This window comes from Moschus berezovskii, chromosome 1 (genome assembly GCF_049115385.1).
Source record: "Moschus berezovskii isolate FMDL1 chromosome 1, NW_MosBer_1.0, whole genome shotgun sequence".
NCBI lineage: Eukaryota > Metazoa > Chordata > Mammalia > Artiodactyla > Moschidae > Moschus > Moschus berezovskii.
This window is the reverse complement of record NC_142460.1, coordinates 112,641,203-112,654,096: the sequence shown is the minus strand read 5'-3', so window position 1 is coordinate 112,654,096 and position 12,894 is coordinate 112,641,203. Positions and strand designations below refer to the sequence as shown.

At 41.3% G+C, this 12,894-nt stretch overlaps 1 long non-coding RNA gene across 1 annotated transcript in view; it reads right to left on the bottom strand.

Annotated features, from left to right (window-relative positions):
* LOC148778819 (uncharacterized) overlaps positions 1-12,894 on the bottom strand; it is a 358,916-nt gene that overhangs the window by 244,413 nt on the left and 101,609 nt on the right. The window contains exon 2 of the long non-coding RNA XR_016038097.1: positions 6,760-6,930. This is a non-coding gene — a long non-coding RNA (uncharacterized LOC148778819). The remainder of the gene's footprint in view (positions 1-6,759; positions 6,931-12,894) is intronic.

Sequence of the window (12,894 nt, the reverse complement as noted above, 5' to 3'; positions counted from 1 at the left end):
TGTTGCAGCTACTAAAGCCTGCATGCCCTAGAGCTTGTTGTTCTGCAACAAGAGAAACCACTGCAATGAAAAGCCTGCACACTACACCTAGAGAGTAGCCCTGCTTACCACAACTAGAGCAAACCTATGTGCAACAGTGAAGACCCAGCACAGTCAAATAAATAATTTTTTTTTAAAAATCACTGAATCTGGAGACAGGCATCCCTGGTTTTGTGCCACAGCTCTGCCTCTCTTATGGGCTTCAAAACATGGCACCATTTCCTTTACTTCACTAACTCGAACATCTGATGTATAAAATGGGGATAATTATACCTACACCATAGGGGTAGATACGGGAGATAGCACGGTAGTTAAAGACGTTCACTGAGACCCATCTACCTAGATGTAAAGCCTGGTTCATATTGACTCGTTATGGAGCCTTGGGCAAGCTACACACCTTTTCATGCCTCAGTGCTGCCATTCTTCAAATGTGTCTCTTGGGTAAAGAATTCACCTGCAATGCAGGAGACCCCAGTTCAATTCCTGGACCAGGAAGATTCCCCTGGAGAAGGGAATGGCTACCCACTCTAGTATTCTGACCTGGAGAATCCCATGGACTGTATAGTCCATGGTGCTGCAAAGAGTTGGACATGACTAAACAACTTTCACTTTCACAGGATCGTTATATTATTAAGATAATTGCTATGGACTGAATGTTGTGTCCCTCTCCCAAAATGTTGAAAGCATAACCCCTAATGTGAGAGTATTAGGAGGTGCTGATTTGGGGAAGTAATTAGGTCATGAGAGTGAAGTGTTCACGGATAGGATTCGTGTCCTTATAAAGGAGACTTCCACTGTATGAGAACACAGAACAAACCAGAAAGCAGGCCCTCACCAAACACTGAATCTGTTGACACCCTGATCTTGAATTCCTCAGTATCCAGAACTATAAGAAACAAATTTCTGTTATTTATAAGCCACCGTTTATAGTATCATAGACATAAGTCTATGTCTATGGTATTTCGTTAGAGCAGCCTGAACAGAACTAAGACAATGCATATGACTAGAGTTGCCAGATTTAGAAAATGACAGGATGCCCAATTTAATTTGAATTTTAAGAAAAAAAATTACATATTTATACTAAAATTGTTCATTTTCCATCTGAAATTCAAATTTAACAGGACATCCTATATTTTATCTGTCTGTCTTACATATAATACACTGAGGAAAATGTTAGCACATATTGAGTAATCAACATATAATAATATTATACTAGGGTTTAAATTTATTAATACACAGTTTAGCATACACTAATTGCTAAAAAAAAAAAAAAAGCAGTAATAGACTTTCACCATTCACTATCCTTCTCTTAGTGTTGATTGCCAGGAGGCCCAAAGCTTAATTCAAATACAAATTTCAAATAAAATTTGTCTCAAAAACACTACCCCCTCCATTTACACTTGAACAATCAGAAGCCATTTCTCCAATTACTTATTTGTCCAATAAATGCTAAACATTCATTAAATTATAACTGTTAACTATAGCAACAGATTCTGAAAGCATGAAAAGGCTACCAGAGAAAGGTAGGCAGTGATCCCCATGAAGCAGGAGTTTACTATAGTCCCTGCTCCCATATCTCTAAAATTCATTATTAGGATTAAATAAGGAACTATAGGCAAATTGCTTGGCACTCTGCAAGGTACCCACTACACATTCAGAAATGAAATTGTTGTTCTTAATGCTATACATATTATTTTCGTCAATCTTAGCAGATAAAGCTAAAATAACACTTATGTTTTCCATGTAGCTATTTCCTATTTACCTATTTTATTTAAGAAAAACAACTCTCCTGAGCAACTTTACGTCTTATCAAGAAAGGAATTATCTCCTTTGTCACGTGGTTCATTTATAACAAATGTTCTCTTTTCCAGGGGATCTTCCCAACCCAGGGATTGAACCCAGGTCTCCCACATTGCAGGCAGATTCTTTACCAGCTGAGCCACAAGGGAAGCCATAACAAATGTTAAATAAATGTTATGCAATAATATGCATTACAGTGAGTTAATCCAATGTTTTTCAAATAATAATCAAAATTCTTTATACAATACCCAACATGATCACAGGTATCTAAAAGTATATCTACAACTACAATTTCTCACACAACCACTTATTGACATCATCAGAACACTTTTAACTTCACTGGGAAGCCAGAAATTAATATGACCTATTTATCAACTTCTGAAGTTTGTTTTGTTTTTTTTTACAAGTTTCAAAAGATTCTCTTACTATAAAATGTAAGACAGTAGAACCCAAGAATCTCATTGCACATAATCTGTGGTCATCTCTGCAGAAAATGTCAAGAGATTGGGACAAATGAAATATTGCTTAACAATATAGTCATAAAGTATAGGCACTAGAAAAGTCTTAAAGAAACCTAACATTGAAAGTCACATAGTCACACAGTTGTCACAGCACAGTCACACAAGAAATATTCAGTGAGCTTTTCATTGTCCAGCAGAGTCCAGCTTCTGAATTCCATAAACAGATGCCTTGAGTTTCATGGCTTTATAGTCTGCTGCAAAGGAATGTGATGGAAGCAAGAACTGCCTGTGTGGCAGTGTTCTAAGTCCTAGTAACCATCACCACACAACCACAGTCCTGGACAACAGAACTATTAGAACCACAAACTGAATAAACTGGCTCTTAAAATGAAATCACTCCTTCCAATCTCAGGAAATAGTAACTGAAACAGCATTGTCAGAGCTGGAGTGAGAGAAAGAGGGTTTTGGCAATCTAGAGTGGATACTGAAATATATATTACTCTGGAAAGCTTGACAAATACGGATGAGCCTTTATGGTCAACCAGTGAAACAGTCGTGTCTGACTCTTTGTGACCCCACAGACTATACAGTCCATGGCATTCTCCAGGCCAGAATACTGGAATGGGTAGCCTTTCCCTTCTCCAGGTGATCTTCCCAAACCAGGGATCGAACCCAGGTCTCCCGCATTGCAGGTGGATTCTTTACCAGCTGAGCCACAAGGGAAGCCTGAAAGACAACAACTTACCTATAATTGGGAGGACTGCCTGAGCTAGTAGACTTATTCCAAATGTAGAAGGCTCATAAGGAGATGTTAAGCACTCTGTTTAACCTACAAAATATCTGGCTTCACTGCAGGCAGAGTCCATTGCTCAAGGGAGATTATGATATTAATTGAGTTTGGCTCTCTCCAGAGGCGTTGGAGAGGGGAAACCAGTTTGGATTCAAGAAGTGGGACCAGGGAAAGTGAGGCGGCAGGATGGTGTCAGGCTTCTGTCTGAGAAGTCTGCCTGCCAACAGGGGCTTTCCTATGGAGGAGGACAGCGGATGGACTAAGAAAAGTGACAGCTAGCATTGTGGCACTTACGTGCCCTCATTTCTTCAGTAAAGCATCAAAACAAGGTGAAAGCAACAGATAACAAGGCTAGAAGGGATCCATGGACAAGCAGGCACCCGAAAAGAGAGTCACCAATATCCAATATAGATTCGTGGACCATGTCAGGGCTCCCCAGCAATTTTCAGTAATTTTCAAGACATTACCAGGCCTCTTGTGATTATGTAGGATACGTGGTCAGTCAATAATAGCTGGTACTTAAGGCAAACCCAGGAAAGCCTGGCATGCTACAGTCTGTGGGGTCGCAAAGAGTCGGACACGACCGAGCAACTGAACAACAAGGCAAACTCAGTTTGATCCTCCACTCCACCTCCACCCCTAGCTCACAGAGACAGGAGACCTTGAGAATGTCTGGGTCATCTCTAATTGATCTCCCAAAATCAGCTCACCAAGAAAACATTCACATTGACCCAAGCTCTGTGTACTCTCCTTATAAACTCCATTTTCTCTTCATTCTACCCACAAACTCCATCATTCCTGCTGTCTCCAAATTACCACGTTAGCTCTCTTACACGTTCACAGAGGACCTCACTCTGCTATCCCATTTATTCCTATCTGATTGCTGGAATTGTTTCCAGTCAAAGTGCCCCATGGTTTGTTTGGGCCTTTTCTTCCCCAGAGGGGAGAGCAGTGGGGAAGGCAGGAAGCAGCAGGTGCTTGGGGAAAAGTCCCAAATGTATTCAAACTGAAGCTGCAGTGAAAGAATATAGGCATTGCCAGCCTTTTGCATTTTTAATACTTCATTCAGGAGGAGAGTGATGTTTTTGTTGTGCCATTTGCTTGGGTTTCTTTCACTATTTGTCTCGCATAACAAGTTCTCTCACTTCCTCCTCCTTCTCACATGGAAGTGCTGCTGTTTTCATTTAGTGGTCCTCCAGGACTCTGGATAATACACCGTGTTGCCTTGCAGCCTCTGTGTAATCATCGCTAGATGAATTGCCCAGGCTCCAGATGTTTCAGTAACTATCTTTTCATCATAGCAATATGCAGTTCCACTTGTATCCCTCCACATCCTCACTTGTTATAATAACAATGTCCCTTTCTGCAGCACCTCCATTCTGCAGGACCCCAAGGTGCTCAAGGAAAACAAGAATTGTTCCCTACCGCCCCTGAAATTAGTTAAATATTCCTGATGCTAAATAACCCCTTGCAAAGTTAAACAAATAAAGAGGCAGAAGTGAGAAGCATGTATTTGATCAAAGCCTCTGGAGACCACCATGACACTAAGAGTATCTCCCCACAAGACAGACTTCATCAAACCCACGCATGAGTGATGCAGATTGCAAGCAAAGCCTAAGGTTTTCTTTCAAGGGCTTCAAAGGCACAGATTCGTTCATGTAAAACCTGTCCTATAAGACACAACTTCTAAGAAAACTCCAAACCTTGTGCACAAATTGAACATGATTAATCCTGTACAATGACAGATAAATTGACAAGGCTGGCTCTTCATCAAGAGAACGATGAACTGAGTCACGGGGGTCATTGTGCTGTTAAGTGGACAGCTTCCTGTTTCATTCTTAATTTCTCCCATTTAAAAGGAAAGCTACTTCAGTTGTTCTTTTTATTGGGTTGGCCCAAATGTTTATTTGATTTTTTCCCTAAGATGTTATGAACAAACAAATTTTGGGCCAACCTGCCTCTTGAGAAACCTGTATGCAGATCAGGAAGCCACAGTTAGAACTGGACATGGAACAACAGACTGGTTCCAAATAGGAAAAGGAGTACGTCAAGGTTGTATATTGTCACCCTGCTAATTTAACTTCTATGCAGAGTACATCATGAGGAACGCTGGGCTGGAAGAAGCACAAGCTGGAATCAAGATTGCTGGGAGAAATATCAATAACCTCAGATATGCAGATGACACCACCCTTATGGCAGAAAGTGAAGAGGAACTCAAAAGCCTCTTGATGAAAGTGAAAGAGGAGAGTGAAAAGGTTGGCTTGAAGCTCAACATTCAGAAAACAAAGATCATGGCATCTGGTCCCATCACTTCATGGGAAATAGATGGAAAAACAGTGGAAACAGTGTCAGACTTTATTTTTTGGGGCTCCAAAATCACTGCAGATGCTGATTGCAGCCATGAAATTAAAAAAAGCTTACTCCTTGGAAGGAAAGTTATGAACAGCCTAGATAGCATATTAAAAAGCAGAGACATTACTTTGCCAACCAAGGTCTGTCTAGTCAAGGCTATGGTTTTTCCCGTGGTCATGTATGGATGTGAGAGTTGGACTGTGAAGAAAGCGGATTGCCGAAGAATTGATGCTTTTGAACTGTGGTGCTGGAGAAGACTCTTGAGAGCCCCTTGGACTGCAAGGAGATCCAACCAGTCCATTCTCAAGGAGATCAATCCTGGGTGTTCATTGGAAGGACTTACGCTAAAGCTGAAACTCCAATACTTTGGCCACCTCATGCGACGAGTTGACTCACTGGAAAAGAGTCTGATGCTAGGAGGGATTGGGGGTAGGAGGAGACGGGGACGGCAGAGAATGAGATGGCTGGATGGCATCACCGACTCGATGAACGTGAGTATGAGTGAACTCGGGGAGTTGGTGATGGACAGGGAGGCCTGGCATGCTGTGGTTCATGGGGTCACAAAAAGTCGGACACGACTGAGCGACTGAACTGAACTGAACTGAACACAACACAGGAACATCAGGAAGCTTTTGAGTTAGAGTTCAATCTTCATCCCATTACTTGCTGGCCCTCAAGTTCTCCATACACTCTTTCCTCCTCACCATGTCATATCCTAGTTCATCTTCCCTTACTGACTACACCTATATGCCCACTCATCCTACAAGACTCATTGTAGATTATCACCAAGTTTGCACTTAGCATTCATTGTAAAGGGTTCCAGAAATACAAAAACAAAAATAGTTTCTCCCATCAAGGAGTTTGAAACATGGTTAGGAGGAAAACACATATAAGCAAGCAAGCATTACAAAATGCATCACCCAAATATAACAAGAGTACCACAGTGTCTGCTCTCTGTGACCTTCTGATTCAAAGAAAGTGCAGTGTAACAGAACAAGGCAATTGAAAGGAACTCCAATTATTGTGAAATCTCCTGAGAAATTACCTAATCCCCAAGAGGTGTAGAAGGAGTAACTTCTTGAGGAATACCTTCCAACATACTTTCTCATTTACTTGTTACATTCATTGCTCACTGTCTGTCTCCTTCACAAGTTCTGTGAAGGAAGAGATTTATTTTGTTCATTGAGCTATCTCAAGAATAGGAATGATGCCAAGGTCACAAAAGTCACACAATAGATGTTTGTTGAATGAATAAATTGCCTTACCTTTTATATTCCATAGATTCTGAGCAGATAGAAGCCATTCCTCAGAACTTACCAGAAAATTCTCCCCAAGACCAGCATTCAGATGCCTCTCCTCACAGAACCACAGTTGCAATGAATCTCTTTCATCTTCTTCTGTGAGGCCTTGTATGAAGTGCTAAAAATGAGGCAGGAAAGACTTCCATGGCTCTTCCAGAGTCTTTGCTTCAAAACACTGGACTTAAACCTACAGAGTAGAGCATATCATATCATTATAATTACTTACATCTTATTTCTTGCCAACTTTCCTACCAGAATGTAAGATCTTCAAGTTGCTTTATTCATTTTTGTAATGCTCAATGCATATCTTTATTTGGAAAAATAGGAGGTGATGAAATATTTTCTGAGAAAAGTTTAGTAAATGAATAAGCTATATTTGTTTGGGGACAAATTTTCAAGATATGGAGCCTTTCACATTCTTAGAGTAGACTCTGCATCTGAACATGGGAAGGTCTTTGAACAACTAAGAAGATGAGTATGACACATTCTGCATGGGAATTACTGTTATTTCTAGTATTATTGGACTTGATTTCCTTGAAAGTCAAGCATTTTTATGGATAGAGATAGAGAGAAAACTGATGATGTTACTGCTAAGAAATTTTGCTCTCTTAATCTAATTCTTAAAATACAGCAAAATATCCTACACACAACACATAGAACTGTCTGTTATCCATATTGTACAACAAGATGTGTGTGCAAATGCATGCATGTATGTGTGTGTCTATATATTTTAAAATGCTGTGTCAAACAAAAATAAAAGATATCTCACAGTATGTGGGATCTCGGGTTTAATGGTTTTGTAAGTAAAACAAAATGTTCTTTGCTATTAGTAGGTAATGTTCTGAATTCTTCCTTACTCTTTCAGGCCACAAAACAAATAAAAGAGAAATTCCACTCGGCCAGAATGGATGTTAATGGGTTCGGTGCCAGCAGTACTTTCTTCAAGCAAAGGAAAAGAAACGAACATGAAGTTTTAGTTTTTTTAAAAAAAAAAAAAAGATACAAAGTTCTGTAACAGAAGGAAATTCATGGCAGGCAACAATTGAGAGCCAACAAGACAAATGAACTCTAGATGACTAGTGAAAGTGTTAGTCGCTCAGTCATATCTGACTCTTTGCAGCCCCATGGACTATAGCCTGCCAGGCTCCTCTGTCCATGGAATTCTCCAAGCAATAACACTTGAGTGGGCTGCCATTCCCTTCTCCAGTATATGTTCCCACCTTGGGATTGAACCCGGGTCACTTGCATTGCTGGCAGATTCCTTACTGTCTGAGCCACCAGGGAAGCCCACAGGTGAACTAAACACCACATCCACTAGTTGCCAAACACCACCTACTCCATAATGTGAAGCAGTAAACCAGGACTTAGCAATGTAAAGCAAGTATCAGTAGGGTGCGCCACACAGAGCATACGTAAAAACTGGATCTGAATCTTGATTAAAGTTCATTTTTAAAAGCCTTTGCTTTAGAGCTAATCTGATGAATTCCGCTCAGGTAGATTGCATTGTTTTTTCAAAAAATTTCACTCCTCCTTCTGTTCTCACCGTTTATAATATAACTTTGCAGTTCCTTCAGTGGAGAAGTGTATTTCCACTTGTGTTGGGTTTGGCCAAATGACTTGCTTCAACCAATGGAACATGGATAGGAGAGACATGTGCCTGTTTTGAAACTCGGCTTTAAGAGGCATTCTATGTTTCTGTGTTTCTACTTGCCCTTCCTGCACTTCTGCCATCAACATGAAAAGAATCTACCTTGTCTTGATGTTGGACAAGGCAAGGGATAATACCTGGAGCTGACCTTGCCCTCATCAGCACTTCGGAGCCATGGCCCCACTGGCCCAGCCTTGCTCAGAGGCCAGCTCACCTGCAGACATGGCAAGAGGGATAAAATGATGTGAACTGTGAATTTTATCCCTCACTTGACTCCAAAAATTTTCAATAAATTTCTAAAAATTAATTTGTTTTATGTGGCCAGATTCTTTGTCAAAGATGGAAAAGAAGTGGTGTGAGCAGACTAGTATAGAGCTAAGAGAGACATAACTCACAAGGATGAAAGGAATGGCCAAAACTGGGAACAAATGGAAACATATATCTACCTATGATTTTGTATAGATATACTTTAAGGTGCATACATAAAAATGTAATTTGGTGACTCAATTCAGTGTCTCAGTAAATTTGGATTGTAATTTATAATCTAATATTGCTGAAAGACTAGAGAACTCTTCTTTCTGAAAAATATATTCATTGATTTTCATAATTGTGCTTCTGGGAAAAATATAAGACAATTAAATTTTGTGACAAATGGGCAGAGTTACTATCAGTTCAGTCACTCAGTCATGTCTGACTATTTGTGACCCCATGAATCACAGCACGCCAGGCCTCCCTGTCCATAACCAACTCCCGGAGTTCACTCAAACTCATGTACATTGAATCGGTGATGCCATCCAGCCATCTCATCCTCTGTCATCCCCTTCTCCTCCTGCCCCAATCCCTCCCAGCATCAGACTCTTTTCCAGTGAGTCAACTCTTCACATGAGGTGGCCAAAGTATTGGAGTTTCAGATTTAGAATCAGTCATTCCAGTGATCACCCAGGACTGATCTCCTTTAGAATGGACTGGTTGGATCTCCTTGCAGTCCAAGGGACTCTCAAGAGTCTTCTCCAACACCACAGTTCAAAAGCATCAATTCTTCAGCACTCAGATTTCTTCAGAGTCCAGTTCTCACATCCATACATGACCACTAGAAAAACCATAGCCTTGACTAGATGGAACTTGGTTGGCAAAGGAATGTCTCTGCTTTTTAATATGCTATCTAGTTTGGTCATAACTTTCCTTCCAAGGAGTAAGCGTCTTTTATTTCATGGCTGAAATCAGCATCTGCAGTGATTTTGGAGCCCAAAAAAATAAAGTCTGACACTGTTTCCACTGTTTCCCCATCTATTTCCCATGAAGTGATGGGACCAGATGCCATGATCTTTGTTTTCTGAATGTTGAGTTTTAAGCCAACTTTTTCACTCTTCTCTTTCACTTTCATCAAGAGGCTTTTGAGTTCCTCTTCACTTTCTGCCATAAGGGTGGTGTCATCTGCATATCTGAGGTTATTGATATTTCTCCCGGCAATCTTGATTCCAGCCTGTGCTTCTTCCAGCCCAGCATTCCGCATGATGTACTCTGCATAGAAGTTAAATAAGCAGGGTGACAATATACAACCTTGACGTACTCCTTTTCCTATTTGGAACCAGTCTGTTGTTCCATGTACAGTTCTAACTGTTGCTTCCTGACCTGCATACAGGTTTCTCAAGAGGTAGGTCAGGTGGTCTGGGATTCCCGTCTCTTTCAGAATGTTCCACAGTTTATTGTGATCCACACAGTCACAGGCTTTGGCATAGTCAATGAAGCAGAAATAGATGTTTTTCTGGAACTCTCTTGGTTTTTCCATGATCCAGCGGATGTTGGCAATTTGATCTCTGGTTCCTCTGCCTTTTCTAAAACCAGCTTGAACATCTGGAAGTTCATGGTTCATGTACTGCTGAACTATAGAGTAGTTTAAAATGCTCCCTCCCTACTTCTGCAAAATACTCGCCAAATATGAGACTTCAGTATGTCGAGGGCCAGTGAGTCTTGCGGTGCTTTTGGATGAACATCACAGAGGCAGAAGGAAGACAGCAACAACAAGGGAAGGAAAGAAGCTGAGGCGAATGCCCACCAGCTGCCTGCTGTCCCTCTGCCACTGCTGGCTGACATTTGGGGGTCAGGGAATGCGTGTTCAGATGCTCAGTCCTGTCCAACTCTTTGTGACCCTTTGAATTTCATCCTGCTAGGCTTCTCTGTCCACGGGATTCTCCAGGCAAGAATACTGGAGTGGCTTGCCATGCCCTCCTCCAGGGGATCTTCCCAACCAAGGGATCGAACCGGCATCTCCTGCGCTTCCTGCATGACAGGCAAATTCATTACCGCTGGGCCACCTGGGAAGCCCAAGAGTAAGGGGAAAATAGCTAAAGGAAAGAAGAGGATGGAAAGCATTAGAGAAGAAGTTATAGCATGAGGGGTGGACCCTGCAAATTCACAGAAGTGTGGGATGTCGTAGGAACGAATATTTGCTGTTACTGTTTGAAATTGATCAAGATAAAGAGAAACAGAACTGCTCAGGAGAGTAGAGTAGGAACATAGGCTTTCTATCTCCCTAACAGGAGGTGAGGGCCACTAATTTACCCTCCATACACTCACTGAGGATCCAGTGAGCCCTGAAGCTCTCATCCTCCATGCCATCCCCCCGATCTCTCTCACTTGGCCTGGAAGCTCAGTGCAAAACTGGCTCAGCAGGGCAGTTCAATGAAAGAACACGTTGACTGGAAACTGAGCCCCAGAAACTCTTCTTTCAACCAAAGCAATTTTCTCCACCAGGCAGCTCCATTGTTACATACTCACAGAATTAGTTATTCCTTGACTTCCCTACAAATATTTGAAGCATTTTAGGAACCCTTTTTACTAGGGTCCTTTCTGTGAAGCTTTTGATCCTTCTGGGCCAGCCTCAGCATTCTCTGCTATGGGCTCACAAGGGCTGGGGAGGAGAAGAGAGTTTAGAAAGGAAGGACATGAGGTACAGAGGTAAAAACACCTTCAGCTGTAAGATCTGAGAGAGATCAGGGTACTAGTGTACTCTGCCACATTTCTGCTAGGAAGTTTTTTCCTTTTAAACTGTTTAAGGTGCATTTACAGTATTATTTAATAACATTTGATTCTGCTACAGAAAATAAAACAGATGGGATGGATGAAGCTCATACGATAAGTAACATGAGGCCAGTATGACTGTGTTCAATGCAGTGGCCAAAAAACAGCTAATAACCACGATATACTAAATTGATATAAGGTATCTTAGACACTTTATATTCCCAAGATCCTAAACCCATCTCACATCGATGATCTTCATTCTGATCCCACATTTTCTCTGCTCAGAAACTCAAATGAAATCCACAATTGCTCACAGGATAAGTGGCAAACAGCAGCTATTGGCCAGGCCACCTTTCCTATACTACAAATATGTATGTTTGCCAAGTGTACTTTCTATTGGATTGAGTTTCCTTGATTAACATTAATTTGCCTTAATAATCACATTATCAATAGGGAAAGCCTTTGAGGTAGAGAAAGATGGACAGAGAGAGAAAGGAAATAAATGAACATTGCACATCCCAGAATACAGGCAGGGTGGTCCTTCCATCCATTTTCACCTTATTCTAAGTGTGTTAACCTATGCCATTCTTATCTCTGCTTCTTGCATTTTAAATTTATTCAATAAGCCAATAATCATGATTTAAGCATGTTAAATTTGTTTTTGACCTTTTCTGTTGTTTTCTATGACTCCTAGGATATCCTGCCTGGTAATATACTTGGAGGTTACTTTTGCATCAAGTAATTTCCCTTGCTGCTGCTGCTGCTGCTAAGTCGCTTCAGTCGTGTCCGACTCTGTGCGACCCCACAGACGACAGCCGACCAGGCTCCGCCATCCCTGGGATTCTCCAGGCAAGAAAACTGGAGTGGGTTGCCATTTCCTTCTCCATTTCCCTTACAACAAACCATATTTGATGTGCTCACTATTTGCATAAGAGGAAACCATGCATGTGTATACTTCCTTTGTGTGGCCAGCAGGAGGCTGGTTCCACATACTTAACTAAAACTCCTTCCTTTGGCTAGAAAGGCCCTCTCCCTTCGAGTACTGATTACTACTCCAGCATTCCCACTACTAATCCCTGTGCTTCACGGACTCTTCCTGAGAACAGCTGCCCCGATGCAAACCTGTCCAAGCTTTGCCTGAATACTCAGACCTTGTCTATACTACCGCCACCTTGTGGTCAGCTCTTTTTCCTTGCTCAACCCTGAAAACCTTCAAACCTCCTGTAAATTCCTTTTATGTATTTTAAGACTCAGGGACAAAATCTGTGAAGCCTTTATTGACTTTCCTAAACAATCCCTTCTTCCCTTGTATTTCCATTGTTGTTGTTCAGGCCCTAAGTTGTAACCAGCTCTTCGCTACCTATAGACTACAGCATACCAGGCTCCTCTTCATTCACTATATCTCCTGGAATTAGCTCAAATCCATGTTCATTGAGTCAGTGATGCTATCTAATGATCCCATCCTTATACCATGTGTTTCCA